The 20,000-nt window shown below is 44.1% G+C and overlaps 1 protein-coding gene across 2 annotated transcripts in view; it reads left to right on the forward strand.

The window, feature by feature from the left end:
- Positions 1 to 20,000, forward strand: part of LOC123509358 (pollen-specific leucine-rich repeat extensin-like protein 2) — a 59,197-nt gene that overhangs the window by 16,392 nt on the left and 22,805 nt on the right. The window contains exon 1 of one of the 2 annotated variants that reach the window (XM_045263612.1): positions 15,895 to 16,265. The exons of the other annotated variant lie outside the window; for it this stretch is intronic. The gene's annotated coding sequence lies outside the window, so the exon portion shown is untranslated. Of the gene's footprint in view, positions 1 to 15,894; positions 16,266 to 20,000 lie in introns of those variants that run through there. 2 annotated transcript variants of the gene reach the window in all.

A 20,000-nucleotide genomic window follows, 5' to 3' on the forward strand; every position in this document is an offset into this window, starting at 1 on the left:
CAGCTTAAATCGTCTTTCTTACGCCAAAAAATATTTGGTTCCGGGACACTGAAAAATTCTTTATTTTTTTCTCTCTCTCTCTCTCTCTCTCTCTCTCTCTCTCTCTCTCTCTCTCTCTCTCTCTCTCTCTCTCTCTCGCTCTCGCTCTAAGACAGTGCTGCTACCAAGAAACAATAGCTGTCTAGTTTTTGCCTTATCCTTTGAGCGGAAAAACATGGGTTCTTCTCCCTTCCCTATTCACCTGTTCCTAGTCACGTACTACCTGTTCTCTAATGCGTGTAGCCTTCTCGGTACCTTACCTTTGTATAGCACAGCGGGCAGCACGTAATTTTTAGCTATGCGCTTATTTGGGTGGGAAGACAAGCTGAGTAACGGTATTATGTAAATTTGCGCGTGTTGCAACGTGAAATGATGCTTGAGATGGTGGTAGTGGTGGTGGTGGTGGTGTTGGTAATGAAAATTATGATGGGGAGCAGGAAGAAGAGAATGAGAGTAGTAGTATATGGTAGTAGTAGTAATAGAAGTAGAAGTAGTTGTTGTTTTTGCAGTAGTAGTATTAATAGTAACAGCTGAAAAAAACCTCACTGTTTATCAAATATTCTGCCTTTGTCTTTGTTTTCCATGGTCATTTTCTTTGTTTTTCTTTGTGTGTAGATAGTTTTCCTTGGCTTTTCCTCACGCAGCTCTTCCCGGGTACTGCTTCTTACTTACACACCTCAATGCTCCTGGCTGATTCTAACTAACTGTATTATTTTATGACCCACGACCGTCCCTCAGGATCTCTTGCAATACAATCGTCCTTCTCCTTTATCTTCTTGCTTTTCTTGTTCTTGTTTGCTTCCTCCTCCTCCTCCTCCTCCTCCTTATCTTTTTCTTCTTCTTCTTCTTCTTCTTCTTCTTCTTCTTCTTCTTCTTCTTCTTCTTCTTCTTCTTCTTCTTCTTCTTCTTCTTCTTCTTCTTCTTCTTCTTCTTCTCTTCTCTTCTTCTTCTTCTTCTCTTCTCTCTCTCTCTCTCTCTCTCTCTCTCTCTCTCTCTCTCTCTCTCTCTCTCTCTCTCTCTCTCTCTCTCTCTCTCTCTCTCTCTCTCTCTCTCTCTTCATAAAGACCAAAAACACTGTGCCTGAGTGTCTGTCTTTTATTTTCTCATATTTATTTCTCTATTTATATCTATTACACATTTGTATAAACATGTTATCTTCAAAATGAATAAAAGATACTATGATGCTTCCTTATCATTATTATTATTATTATTATTATTATTATTATTATTATTATTATTACTATTATGTTGTCGCTGTCGTCAATCAAAAGGCTTTTTTATCGTCACGTTATACTTTATTGAATATTATCAGTGTTGTTTTATCTGTAGTATGATAGTAAAGTATTAGTAGTAGTAGTAGTAGTAGTAGTAGTAGTAGTAGTAGTAGTAGTGGTGGTGGTGGTAGTGGTAGCAGTAGTAGTGGTAATAGTAATAGTAATAGTAGTAATAGTAGTAGTAGCTAGATCTCTCTCTCTCTCTCTCTCTCTCTCTCTCTCTCTCTCTCTCTCTCTCTCTCTCTCTCTCTCTCTCTCTCTCTCTCTCTCTCTCTCTCTCTCTCTCTCTCTCTCTCTCTCTCTCTCTCTCTCTCTCTCCCGGATACTCTTAGCCTTGGCATCTACATCATGACTGGCGTAGTAACCCTCACCGATTTAGCATAATTTTCTCTCTCTCCCTCCCTCCCTCCCATCCTTCCTCCCTCCCCCCTCCCTCTTTTTCTACCTCCCTTCCTCCTCCCTTTCTTCTCCAGCCTTCCTCCATTTTCATATACTGATTTTTGCCAGCAATTGTAACTCGTCTCTCTCTCTCTCTCTCTCTCTCTCTCTCTCTCTCTCTCTCTCTCTCTCTCTCTCTCTCTCTCTCTCTCTCTCTCTCTCTCTCTCTCTCTCTCTCTCTCTCTCTCTCTCTCTCTCTCTCTCTCTCTCTCTCTCTCTCTCTCTCTCTCTCTTCATAGGCACAATACCTTGCACTAACACGCACACACACACACACACACACACACACACACACACACACACACACACACACACACACACACACACACACACACACACACACACACACACACACACACACACACACACACACCTGCCTTCATACATGATACCCACATACCTAGACGCATACCGAGAGAGAAAATATATGTGAATTTGAAACGAATCGCAACAACGTCTAAAGAAAGGAAGAATGATAAGGGCATACGACTTAAAGATGCCAAACTAATCCTCATCTCGCCTTGTAACCATGCGGCAGACGATACAGTAGTACCTACACACAGGTAGACACGGGAAGGCAGCCTCTCTACACTAGGTATCATCTGTTAGTGTGAGCAAGGTGAAGGGAGCAGAGGTGAGGCAGGTGTGTGGCAGGTGAACAAGATCTGGACCACAACTCAGTGAGGATGACAGTAAAGACTTCGTGAGCTGAGGCAAGATTCACTATTGGCAGATGTTTTGATTGATAGATACATAGACATATAGATAGATAGATCGATAGACAGCCAGACTGGTTGATAGATAGATAGATAGAAAGACTGATTGATTGACGAAATGACGGATTGCTTGACTGAATGGTTAATCATCCAAGGAAGAAGTATTTAGACACGCTTCAGTTTAAAATTTTCTTTTTGTCTTGTCTTTTTGTGAACGGCAGCTTGGCGGACATTTTTTTTCCGTTTTTCTTCCTTTTTATCATGTTCTGTCCCTTTAACATATAAACAAATCTTTTATTTATTATTAGATAAAGTAAACAGATAGATAAACAATTACATTCTTGCATACCTAAACCACATTATCTATTCAAAATATGTCATAGAAAGACATGTTGAATTCTCCACGTAACATTTACTTAACACTGATAACCATACGTTTCACAACACACATACATATCAAGTGTCCGATATGCTATCAAACCTCGGACATAAGTAACAATATGGCTAAGCATTAATAGGGTGTTAGTAAAGGCGGCGTCACACTAGCACTTTTCCGTCTTCTTTTTCCGTCAATTTTCTGACGACTGTCAACTTTTGCAGACGGTGGCCGTCACACACAAGCTTGCTTCCGCCTTTGCCGCGCTTGTCGATTGTAAACAAACATGGCTTCTCATTCACCCCAGCAAGCCGCGGCTTTTTTGCACCTTATAATGTAATCAGCTGTTCTGTGATCCCAAAGGCAACGGTGACCTCTAATACTCTCTATGAGAAATTCGTCAGTGTGTTTTGTCCACTGCTCATCTTGGCCAGCTACTTGGAAGTTGCCTTGGAAATATTCAAAAGCATCGCACATTCGCACTCCCCTGGAAATGTACACAAACAACTGAGGAACTTTTCATTGCTAGGCTAGAAGAAAAAAAAATTTATACAAACATATATTCACCAACTCATTTAAATTTCATGCCATGATAATAGCATTCTTCCGTTTAACAAAAAAAATTTTTTTTTAATAAAACATTTGATTAGAAACCATAGTTCTTATTTTGACTAAAAATTGGCGCTAGACGAAAACGATGCGTTCCTTCTGACTCAAGACGACGGAAAGAGTTGACGGAAGAGTAAAAAGACGATGGAAATCGCCTGAGACGACGGAAAAAAGTGCTAGTGTGACGCCGCCTTAAGGTGGGCTCGAACCATCTCACAGCCATAGTGCGCCTCACAACAGTAACCTTGTAGCCAGCCAGCAATGAGGAGCACTTGACTATCTGGATTTTAGATAAGAGATTACAGAGAAGTTGTTAGATTGGCGAAAGATAACGGAACACCAGATGACATTATCACCAAGAGAAGCAGCCCTCCTCCTCCTCCTCCTCCTCCTCCTCCTCCTCCTCCTCCTCCTCCTCAATAGCAACAACATACTCAAGGGAACAATAATACAAGGATGTTTGCTCCTTAGATAGAGAAAAAAAATGTATCTTCTTGGAAAGGTTTAGACGTATAATTGGAAGCTCCTTAAGTGGAAGGAAAATGGGATTGCGGCGTGATATTGGCTCCCTTTATGTGTGTGTGTGTGTGTGTGTGTGTGTGTGTGTGTGTGTGTGTGTGTGTGTGTGTGGGGTGGGTGGGTGGGTGGGTTAATGGGTGGGTGTTCTTATCTCCCTAGGTCAAGTTCTGATATGATCATAAATAAGCAACATAAAAATAGTAATACGTTAAAAGAAAAAAAAAAGACACCTCGTAAAAACAGATCAATAAAATCATGCGTATATTATTTCAGTACATTACAACTTTAGAAAGAAAAAAATAATCTTCAAATATCGCACTTTTTAATATTACACGACACGATGCCTCAAACAAAGATCTATTACAACCTTGCCTTTTATCAACATTTTTTTTTTCATATTATAACCTTGCCTTTATCAACTCCTTTTTAAAAATATGTATGCCTTAAAAATGTATGATAGCCTTGCGTTGCTTATACTGCCGGCACACTTTCCCGTTTAGAATTATCTGATATGCACTCGTTACCTCGTTCCTTGCCGCCTGAGTGTGCCCGAGGTGACGCTGTCCTTAAGTGCTCACTCATCCCTGCAGCGCGACTATTGAAAAGAAAGATGTATAGAGCTTTTGTCCTTCGCTTTCTCATTCTTTCCCCTCACACACACACACACACACACACACACACACACACACACACACACACACACACACACACACACACACACACACACTGAGAGTTACTTGCCCAACCGCTGCTCCGGAAAGCCCCGCCGTTCTCTTTCCCCTTCCCACCTTTACCCCTTCCATCCCCTTCCTTTCCTCCTTCTTTTAACAGTTATCTCTCTTCTGTACATCCTTCTTTCTTAGCATTATTTTTTTCTATTCCTTCTCTTCGTCCTCTTCACCCTCGTTCTCCTCGTTCTCCTCCTCTTTCTCCTCCTCGTTCTCTAATTTACATAAAGATGCTATCATATCCACTTTTCCTGACTGTCTCTCTCTTTTTCTCTCCCCCTCTCCTGGATATCTATTTCTAACGCTACACAAATATCCTCTTACATACTTTATACATTTTCTTGTTCTTATTCCTCCTGCAATTTCCGTAACCGCCCCTTCTCCCGTCTCTCTCCTTCTCTCTCTCTCCCTTTCCTCTCTCTTTCTCCCCTCCCACATCCTTCTCTGACCCCTCCCTCTTCTTCTCTTCCCCCTTCCAGTGGCTTCCATTTCCCAATCACTCACATCACCACACCACACCCCCTTCTTTTTTTGCTCTTTATTAAAACATCCTTGCCACCTTCCCACTTATTACCATATCCTCCTCCTCCTCCTCCTCCTCCTCCTTCTTCTTCTCCTTCTCCTTCTCCTTCTCCTCCTCCTCCTCTTCCTCTTCCTCTTCCTCTTCTTCTTCTTCTTCTTCTTCTTCTTCTTCTTCTTCTTCTTCTTCTTCTTCTTCTTCTTCTTCTTCTTCTTCTTCTTCTTCTTCTTCTTCTTCTTCTTCTTCTTCTTCTTCTTCTTCTTCTTCTTCTTCTTCTTCTTCTTCTCCTCCTCCTCCTCCTCCTCCTCCTCTTCTTCTTCTTCTTCTTCTTCTTCCTCCTCCTCCTCCTCCTCCTCCTCCTCCTCCTCCTCAAGAATCTCCTCTGTTTTGAAGGCAGGAAGACTAATAGCTCAGCAGAGAGAGAGAGAGAGAGAGAGATCCGCCCATGCATACCCTTCGCTCCCACTAACTTTATGAATTTAAAAAAAATGTATGTATGGAAAATGAAAGAGATGCGTTATTTCATTATGGTATGATTTTGTAGAGTGCCTGTGTTAACCTCCTCCTCCTCCTCCTCCTCCTCCTCCTCCTCCTCCTCCTCCTCCTCCTCCTCCTCCTCCTCCTCCTCCTCCTCACACATTTTACAAGTTGAGTAGCACGGCCAACTCGTTAAAATTTCGCCGCGCCATCTCAATGGCGCTGAATCGGCCTCGCCCTTATGCCCTCCTCTCCCTGGTATGGCTCGCCTGTCTGGGGTGTGCTGTGAAGGCAGGGAGACTATCTGCCTTGCCCTCCTTCCCTACCGCACATGCCTCAAGGGAAAGCTTTCCAGACTATACGTGTATACTCGTGTGTTGTGGCCTGGGGCGTGGGTGTGGGAAGGATGCTCTTCTGTGCCTCTCACTGGTCGTCCTCAAGATCGAGAGTGATCATTTCCGACCCAACTTCAAAGCTAACCTCAGGATCCGGGCTGACCTCCCCTATGTCTGACTCAGAATCCGGACTGGCCTGTTTCACCACACCGTTGCGGCGCCCAGTTGTGTCATCCTGACGTGGTGGCTGCGCCAGGCGTGTGGCGTCGCCATGCATCGACTAGTCGTTAGCCTTCCTCCATCTTCTCTTTCACGAGGTTGAAGTAGAGGCCAATCTGGTGTCCTTTATGTAGAGGTGAACTTAAAGCCCACTGAACAGTTGGCGCCTTGGCAGGGGTGTGAGGCACTGGATTCTTGTTCTTAACAGGGAGGATAAAGGCAACAATGAACCGCTTCTTCCTCTCTCGGTAACCGAAATTCTTGCAGCAGGACAGTCTGATGCCGTCCGAACGAGAGACAGTCGCCCTGTAGGCTGAGTTACTACATAACTCTTAGTACAGTATATCCTGTCACCTACACCGTGCTTGGCTTTTCGTCTTCGCAGAGTTAGTCCTCTGATCTGCTGACAATCTTGGTTGTGTAAAGAGATTGTCAGCAAATAGTGGGCCTTGAGATTATGGGAAAGCGCTAAACGCATTGAACAAAAAATTCCGTCGTTCGCTTATTGTCAGTTGAGTATTATCCTACAGACAAAACTGCCTGAGTGTGAGATGAATGACGAAGACCAGGCGAGGAGCAGCACTGTGTCACTGTCAGTTACCAGGGAATGTTGATCCAATTCAGACTTAATAATAACGCAGAGAGAGAGAGAGAGAGAGAGAGAGAGAGAGAGAATTTTATCATCTGCACTGTTTCACGTCTCTCCTGGCATAAGCAAGCTCCACAGACGAGCCCGATAAGGAACAACGGATCTGCAGCGGTTCATTCTTTCTTTGCGTTTCTTTGTGTTCCTTTGTGTCCCGTGGTGCAGCGGGTGTGGGCGGATGACGTCAAGAACTAGTCCGGCCATCAAACTACTTTTTTTTTTCTCTCTTTTTTCTTGTGAAGAGGAGCTCGTAGTCTGTGTGTGTGTGTGTGTGTGTGTGTGTGTGTGTGTGTGTGTGTGTGTGTGTGTGTGTGTGTGTTGAAGGCTGTGTGTTGTAATACCTAATCATGTTTTTCTTTTCTTCCTTTCTAATGTTTCTTTTCGTCATTTTCTTCCTTTGTTTATTTTATTCTTCACATTTTCCTTACTTTCCTTCTTTTACGTCTCCCGATCATCGTCAATGCCATTATTGTTAGTACGTGGAACTTTTATTCTCCTCCTCCTCCTCCTCCTCCTCCTCCTCCTTATGTTTAAATTCTGGGCATAATTCTAGATAAGTTAGTGTTTTGTTCTTTTTTATCATTGGTATTGTCTTGTTTTTGTTTTCTTTTTATTCTTGTTTCCATGTTACGTTTTTATGTTCTCTCTCTCTCTCTCTCTCTCTCTCTCTCTCTCTCTCTCTCTCTCTCTCTCTCTCTCTCTCTCTCTCTCTCTCTCTCTCTCTCTCTCTTATATATCCTTTGAATTCTTATCATCATTACTCTGTCACATATTTTCTTCTTCCTTTCTTTATATTTTATTTGCTTATGCTTATGTATATATTTTTATTTTATTTTATTTAATTATCCACTTTGAGCAAACCTGAAACTTCCGCTTTCCTTTTCCCTCTTTCTTTTTCTTCTTTATCCTTTTCTTTAGTTCCATCGTCATTCTTCTTCCTTTATTTTCTCTTTCATGGTTTCTTCTGTTGTATCGTAAATTACATTCCTCCTCCTCCTCCTCCTCCTCCTCCTCCTCCTACTTGACTAACACCTGCTCTCTAATCACGATTCTAGTAGTTCCTCCTCCTCTCCTTCCTTCTCCTCCTTCTTACCTCCTTCCCTCCCTTCCTTCTCCCTCTCTCTCTCTCTCTCCATGTTTCTTAATCTTTCCTCGCTCCTCCCTCGCCAACCCAACACTTTTATTACTATATTATTATTCCTCCTTTGTCTTCTTGCTTAGTTTTTGTAATCCTCTTATCTTCTCTCTCTCTCTCTCTCTCTCTCTCTCTCTCTCTCTCTCTCTCTCTCTCTCTCTCTCTCTCTCTCTGGAGGTGTTTTTTTCTTTTTCTTTTCTTTCTTTGGTTCTTTCTTTCTTTCTTTCTTTATTTTCTTTCCTTCATATTCATTTCCATTGTGAATTTATTAGATGCGATTCTCTTTCGATATATCTTTCTTCTCTTTCTTTCTTTCTCTTTTTCTTTCTTTCTTTCTGTTAGTCGCTGGAAATTTAGAGGAGGAATTATAAAGCATGTGAAAATATTCTCACGTTCCTCTCTCATAAGAACTTCCCTTTACATGACTCCTCCTCCTCCGCCTCCTCCTCCTCCTCCTCCTCCTCCTCCTCCTCCTTGTTGTTGTTGTTGTTGTTGTTGTTGTTGTTGTTGTTGTTGTTGTTGTTGTTGTTGTTGTTGTTGTTGTTGTTGTTGTTGTTGTTGTTCTTCTTCTTCTTCTTCTTCTTCTTCTTCTTCTTCTTCTTCTTCTTCTTCTTCTTCTTCTTCTTCTTCTTCTTCTTCTTCTTCTTCTTCTTCTTCTTCTTCTTCTTCCTCTTCTTCTCCTCCTCCTCCTCCTCCTCCTCCTCCTCCTCCTCCTCCTCCTCCTCTTCCCAGTCTTTCCGAGGTCAACGACTGCCTAAGGGAGCCCCATTCCCCACCACCATTCCCTATCCCCTAATTCTAACCCTCGCCCCTCCCTGACCATACATACCATCACTCCCTCACCACCTCTTTGCCCATCCCTCTTTTGGCCATTCGCTCCCACGCCTATCTCTACTTCCCCCTCATCTCCTCTCTCTCTCTCTCTCTCTCTCTCTCTCTCTCTCTCTCTCTCTCTCTCTCTCTGGTATTTCTCATCTTTCTCTATATTTCATTCTCACTGCAATTGATTTTCATCCCCGCCCACTTCTTCCCTCCCCACACCTCCCCTCGGCTTGAATCTCTGCCCCTCCCCTCCTCCTCCCCCCATTTCTCGATCTTCCTCTTCCCATCATCCTTCACTTCTCAACTCATCTTTGTTATTCTTCGTATCTTCTTTAATCTCCCGTTTTCTTTACACTTCATTTCATCTTTTCTTTCTGTTTCCTTTGTGGTGTTTCCGTCTCTTGTTCATTTTCTCTTTCTATTCGCCTATCCTTGTTTCTTTCTATCGCCTGTCTCTTATTTTTTCCTCTCCTCCACTTCCCATCTGTTCCCAAATCTTCTCGTTTCACAATTCCTCCCATCTCCATCCATCTCATCCATCCCTCCCTCCTCTACATTCCTCTCATCCTCATCCTCTTTCCTCCCTTTCACAACTCCTTCCTCATACTCATCCGTTCCCCACGCTATCTTTCCCTCCTCCTCCTTTTATCCTCCTCCTCCTCCTCCTCCTCCTCTCATTCCTCACCTGGCGCCCTAGAGGTCAGGGTCGCCAGGAACCAGAGCACCTTGGGCATTCCTGGGCGCCCTTGCTGGCCTCGCACGGATTCACACGAGACAATAAGTGGTCTCTCGGATGGCAGATGCTGTGTCGAGGCCGCCCTTATCGTTTTTTATGATTTTTTTTGTTTAAGGGGGCGCTGGTCAAGGACAACATAAATGATAAAAAAAGGTTCATTGAGATAGCCAGCGCCTAAAGAAAGGTAAAAAGGATCATTCATAATTGGAGGATGTCTTAAATCGTCTCTCTCTCTCTCTCTCTTCTTTTTTTGTTTTCCCTTTATTTTTTGTGTATGTCTATAGTACTGACAGATTTAGTTCCTGGATCTGTGGGTGGTTGTCCTGTTCACTTACTGAGGTTTGGATGATTATACTTAGCTCTCTCATATCAAAGAATTACAAATGAAGAACAAGCAGCGGTTGACCATTTGTCTAATACGTAGTTGTTATTGATAAGTGCGTGTGTGTGTGTGTGTGTGTGTGTGTGTGTGTGTGTGTGTGTGTGTGTGTGTGTGTGTGTGTGTGTGTGTGTGTGTGTGTGTGTGTGTGTGTGTGTGTGTGTGTGTGTGTGTGTGTGTGTGTGTGTGTGTGTGTGTGTGTGAACTCATTTGATAATCAGAAGGTAGACAGAATAGTCCTTGCCGGCTGTTGATTAACAATGCTGATCTCTTACCTGCGTCTGCTCGTCCTTTGTCGTCTGTTAGAGAGAGAGAGAGAGAGAGAGAGAGAGAGAGAGAGAGAGAGAGAGAGAGAGAGAGAGAGAGAGAGAGAGAGAGAGAGAGAGACTGCTCCTGTCCACCTCCATGAAGGTAAACTTAAAGATACAAGCAAACCACACAAGCGCGCCAGGAGACTCTTAACCACAACTCTCATCTCCGGTTCCCTCGCCTTTGATCTTCGCCGAACACGGAGCCACGCAGGTCACACTTTCCTTCATCAGGTAGCAATTGACCGCCTGTCTGGGAGGGCATATGGACAGGTGCAGCAACAGGGCAGAGCGACAGGGGAATGCTAACTAAAGGCAGAGTGGTTGGTTATCCTCGATCACCAGCATGTAGCACCACGAACTGCTACCATCACATACGTACTGCCGCCCTCTCATTGTTTCCTGGTTCACTGAAACCTCCATCATTCATGTTTTTTTTTTTTTTTTTCGTATCGTGATAAATATAAGAATTGTACTTCCTTCTTCTCTTCCTCTTCTTCCTTCTCTTGTTCTTTCCCTCCTTTTTTTTTATCATCTCCATGTCTTTACTTTCAAATCTCCATCATTTGTAATAAGTACATTTGTTGGCACAGTGATATGCAAACTGTCACATCTCATATTCTTCGTCCTCCTACTGCTGCTACTTGCTTCTATGTTGTGCTCCTCCTCCTCTCCCTCCTCCTTACCTTTACCATCCTACGCCTCTCACTTTGCATTAGATAGTGTAATTTTTTTTTTTTTTTTGCACCATGTATCGCACACATCGCCGTGAGAACCAGCAGATGTACTGATGTTTGTTTTTACTTTGTGTTAATTTGTTTTCCTCCTCCTCCTCCTCCTCCTCCTCCTCCTCCTCCTCCTCCTCCTCCTCCTCCTCCTCCTCCTCCTCCTCCTCCTCCTCCTTTTCTTACTGCAACAATTTTTTCTCGTTCTAGTGAGTTAGTGCAGACTATTCAAGCAAACACCACAGCAAGGGCCGGATCTCTTGCTGCCGGTAAACCTTTATAAACATCCTTTGTAATCCTTTCTACTCCTCCTCCTCCTCCTCCTGCTCGTCCTTCTCCCATGTTAGTGGTATAGAATGGACGCAGCTTTAGAAGGATGAGCTCTTTGATTCTTCCTTCTTTCCCTCCCTCGCTCTCTTTCCTCCCTTACTTTTACTTCCCTCCCTCCATCACTCTCTCCCTCCTTCCCTCCCTCTCTCCCTCCACAGATTGGTTCAGCCCAGCGTCCTCGAGCTGTGGCGACTGACTATTTTTTGTTTGTTTTATGAATTTACATCCACAAGAATTATATGTATTTCATTTTTTTATTTCTATTTCTTATCATGGTAAACTTTGCGCAAAGCTGACCACTTTGTTTTATTTTGTTTCCATATACGGTATGTTTACTGTGTGTGTGTGTGTGTGTGTGTGTGTGTGTGTGTGTGTGTGTGTGTGTGTGTGTGTCCTTTAGTGTATATATTTATGTACTATACAGTGACAACAGGTGGAAAAAAAAATACTGACAGACTAGCTTACTGACTGACTGACTGACTGATTCCTAGTTGTCTAATTGATTAACTGAATGACCGTCTAAGTAACGAACGGACTAACCAACTGACGGATTGACTAACAGGTACCTGGAGACGGTAAGCTCAGCGGGAGACCAGACAGGATGAAGACACAAGACTGTAAATTGTTTAGGAGCAAGTAGGCAGAAGTGGCACATTGTCGTGACTCATTAAGGTGGTCTTGAGAGGCCTTTGTCCAGAAGTGAGCCTCAGTGGGGTGGGAAGCGATGAAGGTGAGAAGCAGGAGAAGGAGGAGGAGGAGGAGGAGGAGGAGGAGGAGGAGGAGGATACTGGTAATGTTACTGATAGTATTCCTGATGATAGTGATGATAATGATAGTTATAGTCCTGTATTTGGTGCTGATGATGATAGTGTTGCAGATGATATCAATGGTAATATTTCTGTTCACGTAACTGTTTCATTCCCATTTTTTTCTTCTTTTTCTTTTTATCTCCCTCTTTCTTCATTCCCAACCATCCTTCCCTCCGTCCCTCCCATCCCCACCTCTCCAATCATGACCACCGCGTCCTTGTAATTGTGAAACTCGTAAACAAACACGTGAACTGCCCATCCCATCCCATCCTGCCCCATCCCATCCCATCCCATCCCATCCCATCCCATCCCATCCCATCCCATCCCATCCCACCCCACCCCATCCCATCCCACCCCATCCCATCCCATCCCATCCCATCCTATCCATTCCATTCCATTCCATTCCATCCAACGCTTCCGCCCACTGACCCGCTGCTAGTCCACCACAGCCCACCACAGCCCTTCCAAGCCCGACATAGCCCATCCCAGTCCATCTTACTACTTCTCCACCCACTTAGATCTCAATCCCTCACTCTGCACTTGCCAGTAACCTACCCGCCTTACACACACACACACACACACACACACACACACACACACACACACACACACACACACACACACAGAGAGAGAGAGAGAGAGAGAGAGAGAGAGAGAGAGAGAGAGAGAGAGAGAGAGAGAGTTGGCAAGGAGAAGCATAATTATGTTCAGGAATGAAAAAATGAAGGACAAAAGAAAGGAAAAGCATGATCATTTGTGTCCTTTCTGTGTGTGTGTGTGTGTGTGTGTGTGTGTGTGTGTGTGTGTGTGTGTGTGTGTGTGTGTGTGTGTGTGTGTGTGTGTGTGTGTGTGTGTGTGTGTGTGCTCTTTCAGAAACAGGTTTTTGTTGTCCTTTGTAATCTACGACACGAGGTTAATTTGCATGTGTATGTACGTATGTTTGTGTCGTGGGATTTTACTGAAAGCTGCTCTCTCTCTCTCTCTCTCTCTCTCTCTCTCTCTCTCTCTCTCTCTCTCTCTCTCTCTCTCTCTCTCTCTCTCTCTCTCTCTCTCTCTCTCTCTCTCTCTCTGTGTGTGTGTGTGTGTGTGTGTGTGTGTGTGTGTGTGTGTGGTTTGATTCACATCATAATTATAAAACCACATTCTGTAACACATCTTCGCCGCATCTCTATAATTTTAAAAGGTTCTGAGTAAAGTTACAGAGATAGCAGTACTATTTTTACTGTTCTACTGACAGACTAACAGACTTCTGACATTATGAAAAGGAGAAACAGTCTTAAGAACCTAACAAATCACATCTGTGGTCTTTCAAATTACTTGTGATGAGAGAGCAAAGCGTCTGTCTAATACGGTCAACAGACAGACATCCTCAAGAGTACATACGCACATACGTATGCAAATGGAGCACCAGCACGGTCATTAACACACCCAGGAGCTTCCACGCGCCCTTGGACGATACCCTGTGCCTCTTTTACGCACACGTATTTGTAAGTGTGTACGTTTATGTATGGAAGATGTGTCTGCCGAACCGTCTCGAAAATTCAGTAAATATGATCTCTCTCTCTCTCTCTCTCTCTCTCTCTCTCTCTCTCTCTCTCTCTCTCTCTCTCTCTCTCTCTCTCTCTCTCTCTCTCTCTCTCTCTCTCTCTCTCATGCCTGATTTGCTTATGTTCTTTTTATTTTATTTTTATTTTGCTTTTTATACTTGCTTTGTTTTATTATATATTGATTTTTTTCTTTTTTCATGATTTATTTTTCGAGTTGGCTCTTCTTATCCACGTGTGTTGATTAGGTTGACTTGATTACGATGCGATTATATGCGGTTATCTTCTGTTCAAGAGAGAGAGAGAGAGAGAGAGAGATATGGAGCCCCCCCCCGACACACTCACACAGGAAAGAAATAACAAACAGACTAACATGCAGAAGGTTGTCAGTCATTCTGGTCACCAAGTCATCCACCCACCAGGCACCTTCACGTTACCCATGTTTATCTCTTCCTCAGCCGACCTTTACCTATATATACTTTCTCCTTCCGCCTCTCTTTCCTCCCTCGTATTGAAGTAGTGTATATTTGTATATTAAGGTGCAAATACTTGGATATACTTTTACGTTCCTTCCTATACGATTGCCAAGCTTTTTTTTCTCTTACTTATTGATGTCTGTTTGCCTGTTGTCGGTGGCCAGCTATAAATGTTGAAGTGTACTTGCTGTGCCTCCGTCCAGCCCTTGTTCAGCCTTCCACCGCCCCGTTAGCCTTGTCTCTCTCACTAAGTTCAGGGTGGTGGGTGTTTGGCAATGTTTGACGTGATGGTCTTATCTGGTGAGGATTGTGCATAATTCCTGCCCGTGTCTAGGTGCTGCTGTGGGTCGTGTGTGCGGCGGCGGTCTTGTCTTGTCTTGTCGTTAGGAAGGAGACACTGGTAATGTTTTGTCTCATCGTCTCGTTATCTGTGTTACTCATCACCGTCTCTGCTGCAATAGACCAGTCTTATTTATTTTCGCTTTATTCACTGTAGTTACTTCCACAGCTGGGTATGCATGATTCTAGTTAGATGAAATTGAACACATCCACGCAGTACATTATTATTATTTATGATTAACGCTGTAGTTGCGTGTCATTGTTTTCAAGTTTTAGTCTCAAACGGTGTTTCCATATTCTTAACCGTAACTCTATATTTATTACATTGATATTGCACGTGTTGTAGCACACCTAGTAAGAAACAGCTGCATCCATGAGGACACTGACGCCAGAGGCCGCCAGATGCGCTCCCCCCGATTCATTGCAATGCGTTGCTCAACACTGCTTATCTGCATTTGTGTGGGAAACTTTTTCTCGCCGCTGAAGCTCTCAACTCTATGTATGACTTTTATTCTGATAGTTGACATTTAAGCTCGTTTCATTTTCTTTTCATAGTGAGTAATGAGGCGGTGCAGGTTAGGCGAGGCTGGGAACATATAGAGGCGTGACCTATTTGACCAAGTAAGTGTAAGTAGGATCTTTTATCTTACAAAACCGGTTAGTGACAGGCAATGGCGCTTAATTGATGGTTGCACCGGAGTGGCGACCTGTTAAGGACTCTTGCAGCCTGTCAGTGGGCGGCGCGGGTGGCCAGTGACCGCGGGGGACAGTGGCGGCGCGACACGACAAGCTACAAGATAAAAAGCTGGAGATGAAAGCGACAATATGCAGTGTGGTGACGGTGACGCGTCAATACCAGCACTTGGCCTCCTTCCCTTACCCCTCCCGCCTTTCCTCCAGCCTTGCTCTCCTGTCTTTCCTCCAGCCTGCCCTTCCTTCTATCTGAGTGCCTCCTTTCGGCAGCCATCTCCCCGGGGACGCTTAGAATACCAGGATGTGCGTGAGATGTACAGGAAGCGAAGCAACAAAAACAAGGCACTGGCAGGAGGCCCCGCGCGGCTTCAGCAGCAGCTAAGTTGGAGGCTGCTTAGGTCGTCTGCTGTCTGTCACCCGTTGCCTCTCCAGCTGGATATTAAGCGCCTTGCTTATACCTCTTCTCTCGCCCCTGGAAGAATGCTCGAGGGAAGGCTTCAGCTGTAGGGGAGTGATGTCAGTCCTGGCATCACCGCGTCCGGGTTACGAGGTGAGGTCGCCGAGGAAGCAGACGACCTTGGCAACTTTCGTACTGCGACCACTGCCCACATGCATCCCGCTGCCAGGCGCACGTTCCAGCACCGCAATGTGCATTAACCTCAACGATTTAACCGCTTTCCCGCCAGTTACTCCTGCTCCAGGCTGACTCCAGGGCATGGCAGGAAGCGAGGGGCGAACGGTGCAACGCTAAGAAGCGCCAAAGGGAAAACTGGCAGCGGGAAGGAGCTTCCTACAGGTGCCTAGTTATTGTCCGTCGTACCGCTGAATTAGTAGGTGTCATCCCTTGGCGCAGTGAACGACTGAGCGTTGTAGTGCCACGGCCGCCGCCACAGACGCCGCACCCCTACCCGCCAGTGCCCTCACTTAGCCGATCCACTAGTGAAGGGCGGCTACCTCAGTGCTTAGTGCCCGGCCCAACACACTGCTGACGGAGGCTGTGACATTACCTCAGGAGGGATCACCTGTTACAGACACGGAAGAACACCTGCACCACTACGCACCACCTGAAACTCGTGAGTTGGCCGCAGGTGTTGTGTTGGTGAGCGGCTATATGCCTTGCCGCGACCTCGCCCTCCCGCAGGTGACTGAGAAAGCCGTGACTAGTAGGCCGGTATTCTGAAACGTGTTGCTCTCTCACCACTACTATTTTCAAAGGCCACAGAAGTGATTAGCGGGTTTTCAAGAGTGATTAGCCTGCTGATTATGTAGAAATCTTGTCAATCTGTTACTAGAGCCATCAAAACATCCTTGGGAACCCGAGTAACTTTAACTATGCCTTTTGAGTGATGAAGACTCTTTCACACCTTCTGTCTTCATCTCAGCCCCGTATAAGAGGACTTAGTCAAGCAGCGAGTTGCCGGGACAGTGTTGGCACGCCCCGGAGCTGTGCACAGAGAGTTACTAAGGGTTGTGACGGCGTGAGGGCGTGCGTGCGTGCGGATGTTGTGAAAGTACTGGTGGCAGGTGTGAGATAAGTGGGAGGTTGTGAAGGTTTTGTGTGTGTGTGTGTGTGTGTGTGTGTGTGTGTGTGTGTGTGTGTGTGTGTGTGTGTGTGTGTGTACGAGACAACGAACACAAGACCTCATGATTGCTTGACTTGAGAGAGAGAGAGAGAGAGAGAGAGAGAGAGAGAGAGAGAGAGAGAGAGAGAGAGAGAGAGAGAGAGAGACGGTATAATCAATAGCCACTTGCAAAATAGTTTAAATAGAATGAATAAAACAACATAATCACTACCATTAAAAACACTACTCGGAATAAGAAAAAAAACAACTATAAAAAAGAACAGTTGAAACCGCACTCATAAAGCAGAACCCGAGGAACAGAACAAAAAAAAAAAATACGAGTGACACAGGCAGTAAATTAAGCCGGTAAGGAAGTGAAGCATAAAATCAAGAAGAATAAAACTAAGTGGCTTGCGTCTGTCTGTTCTACACCGTGTTGTATTATATTTACATTCTGTTCCTGTGTATTGATGGAGGGTAATGGAGGGTTGGCGTGGCAGTGAAGGAGTGGGTGAGGCACGCAGCGGTAACTCGGAGCAGTGAGGTGAAGACAGGGAGGTATTCTCGTGCTGAAATTAGGAGCTGGAAGGTCTCTCTGTGTGTGTGTGTGTGTGTGTGTGTGTGTGTGTGTGTGTGTGTGTGTGTGTGAGTTCTCTTGAACATATGCATATATCAGGTTTCAGGTAAATGTTGTTTAACTTATTTGGTGGAAAAAGCTGTGCAGTAAATGTCTTTCACACACACACACACACACACACACACACACACACACACACACACACACACACACACACACACACACGTGCACATTTTACATTCACCGGTTGCATACAAGTATAGTTTTTTTTTTATTTCTTTTTATGTTTAACAAACGAACGACATTCACACGCGCACAGACACAGTAACCTACATGTACTCATGCGAACAAGAGAACGCAGCACACACACACACACACACACACACACACACATTATTGATGGTAATGTACAATAAATTCATTAGCAAGAGTTTCTCTTTTATAATCTATATTTGTTTTATCTATCTATCTACATGTGTGTGTGTGTGTGTGTGTGTGTGTGTGTGTGTGTGTGTGTGTGTGTGTGTGTGTGTGTGTGTGTGTGTGTGTGTGTGTGTGTGTGTGTGTGTGTGTGTGTGTGTGTGTGTGTGTGTGTGTGTGTGTGTGTGTGTGTGTGTGCCTTTTCTGTTCTCTCCTTTATTTTCATTCCTTCATTCTTCGTTCGTGATCATTTTCTTTTATAAATTGTTTGGTTTAGTTTTATATTTTGCAGATTTTACTTTTTCATTTTATTTTATCCTCATTGTTTTCTATATCTTTCTTTTTTTTCGTACTTCCTCCTCCTCCTCCTCCTCCTCCTCCTCCTCCTCCTCCTCCTCCTCCTCCTCCTCCTCCTCCTCCTCCTCCTCCTCCTCTTCTTAACATAATTCCCAGTATATTGATTTTTTCCTCCACTTCATTTTTCTCATGCTATTATCATCTTCCTTCTTTGTCTCTCCCTCCCTCCATCATCCCTCCCCTCCAGCCAACCTTTCCTCTCTTCCTTTTCTCTGTTCCCCTCTCATTTCCTTTCCCACCTGTATTTTAGTAGTTATTTCTCCTTTATTCTTCTCTTCGTGTTTCTTCATCTTGTTAATTTTCCTTTTCTCTTTTCCTTTCTTCCTTTTTCTTGTTCTTATATTTCCTGTTTCTTGCTTTTCTTTATTATTTTCTTTTTTTCTTTTTGTCCTCGTTCTTCTGTTTTCAAGGTTGTTATTGTTCTTAGGGTTATTGCTATTGTTGTTCTTGTTCTCCCTCCTCCTCCTTTCCTCTTCCTCCTCCTCCTTCTCCTCCTCCTCCTCGTCTTCGTCCTCCTCGTCCTCTTTCTCCTCTTCCTCCTCCTCCTCCTCCTCCTCTTTCTCTTCGTCCTCCTCCTCCTCCTCCTCTTCCTCATCCTCCTCATGTAACTCCTCCCATTCCTTCTTCAACACATAAACATGATCCAAGTTGAAATTTAATGTAAAGATTGAATGGAAACTTAAAATGCAAATTCATCCCTTTAATTATATGAGGGAATAAAGTAAATACCTCGCCGACATACACAGCATCGATATATACTTTCATAAATGTATTTTGAGCGACCGATAATCTTGGGTTGAAACTTTCATGGTTATCTTTATTGTTAGTTTATATATATACTGCTTACCGACTAAATGTTTCGGTGAGATTTCTTTTAATATTTATGGGTTGTGGAAACGCCATATTCTCTCTCTCTCTCTCTCTTTCTCGAAAATGGGAAGAAACGAGATGGAAACAATATGATAGATAAGAAAAATAAATGAACGGAATAGAATAAATAGAATTGAAAAATAACGATGAAAAACAAAAACAAAAGAAGGAAAATAAATAAATGAGTGAAGGGAACGGAATTAGATTAACTGTAAGAGAGAGAGAGAGAGAGAGAGAGAGAGAGAGAGAGAGAGAGAGAGAGCGTCATTTCATCAACTCACTTTTTTTTTTTTTTTTGCAACAGTTAGCTAAGACAATGTTAGAAGGAAAAAGCGAAAAAGAAAAGAGTAAGTGAAAAAAGGAGAGGAGAGGCTTCAGGGGACAGCGAGGAGAGGAGGGAGAGGAGCAGCGAGAGGGGAGAGTGGAGGGGAGAGAAGGAGGAAAGTAGTGTGTTGAGGCGTGACAGAATCAACATTAGAGAAACTGTGAGCTTTTGTGTTTCAACATTAGAGTGACAGAGGGTGGAGCAGGAGGAGGAGAGGAGGAGGAGGAGGAGTGGAAGAAGGACAGAGAGAGAGAGAGAGAGAGAGAGAGAGAGAGAGAGAGAGAGAGAGAGAGAGAGAGAGACAGACAGACAGACAGACAGACAGACAGACAGACAGACAGACAGACAAACAGACTAGACAAACAGACAGACTAGACAGACAGACAGAGAAACCGACAGACAGAGAGACAGATAGATAGAACACACACACACACACACACACACACACACACACACACACACACACACACACACACACACACACACACACACACACACACACACACACACACTGTGGACAAGATGACTCAGCACAAAGAAAGCACACAGAGAAACACATAAGGCAGGTAATGGCGTACTGAGAGAGAGAGAGAGAGAGAGAGAGAGAGAGAGAGAGAGAGAGAGAGAGAGAGAGATGATTTCAACACTACCTTACATAATTATCTTGCTACAACGTTCGTGTGTGTGTGTGTGTGTG

Source organism: Portunus trituberculatus, chromosome 27 (genome assembly GCF_017591435.1).
Source record: "Portunus trituberculatus isolate SZX2019 chromosome 27, ASM1759143v1, whole genome shotgun sequence".
NCBI classification, from domain to species: domain Eukaryota; kingdom Metazoa; phylum Arthropoda; class Malacostraca; order Decapoda; family Portunidae; genus Portunus; species Portunus trituberculatus.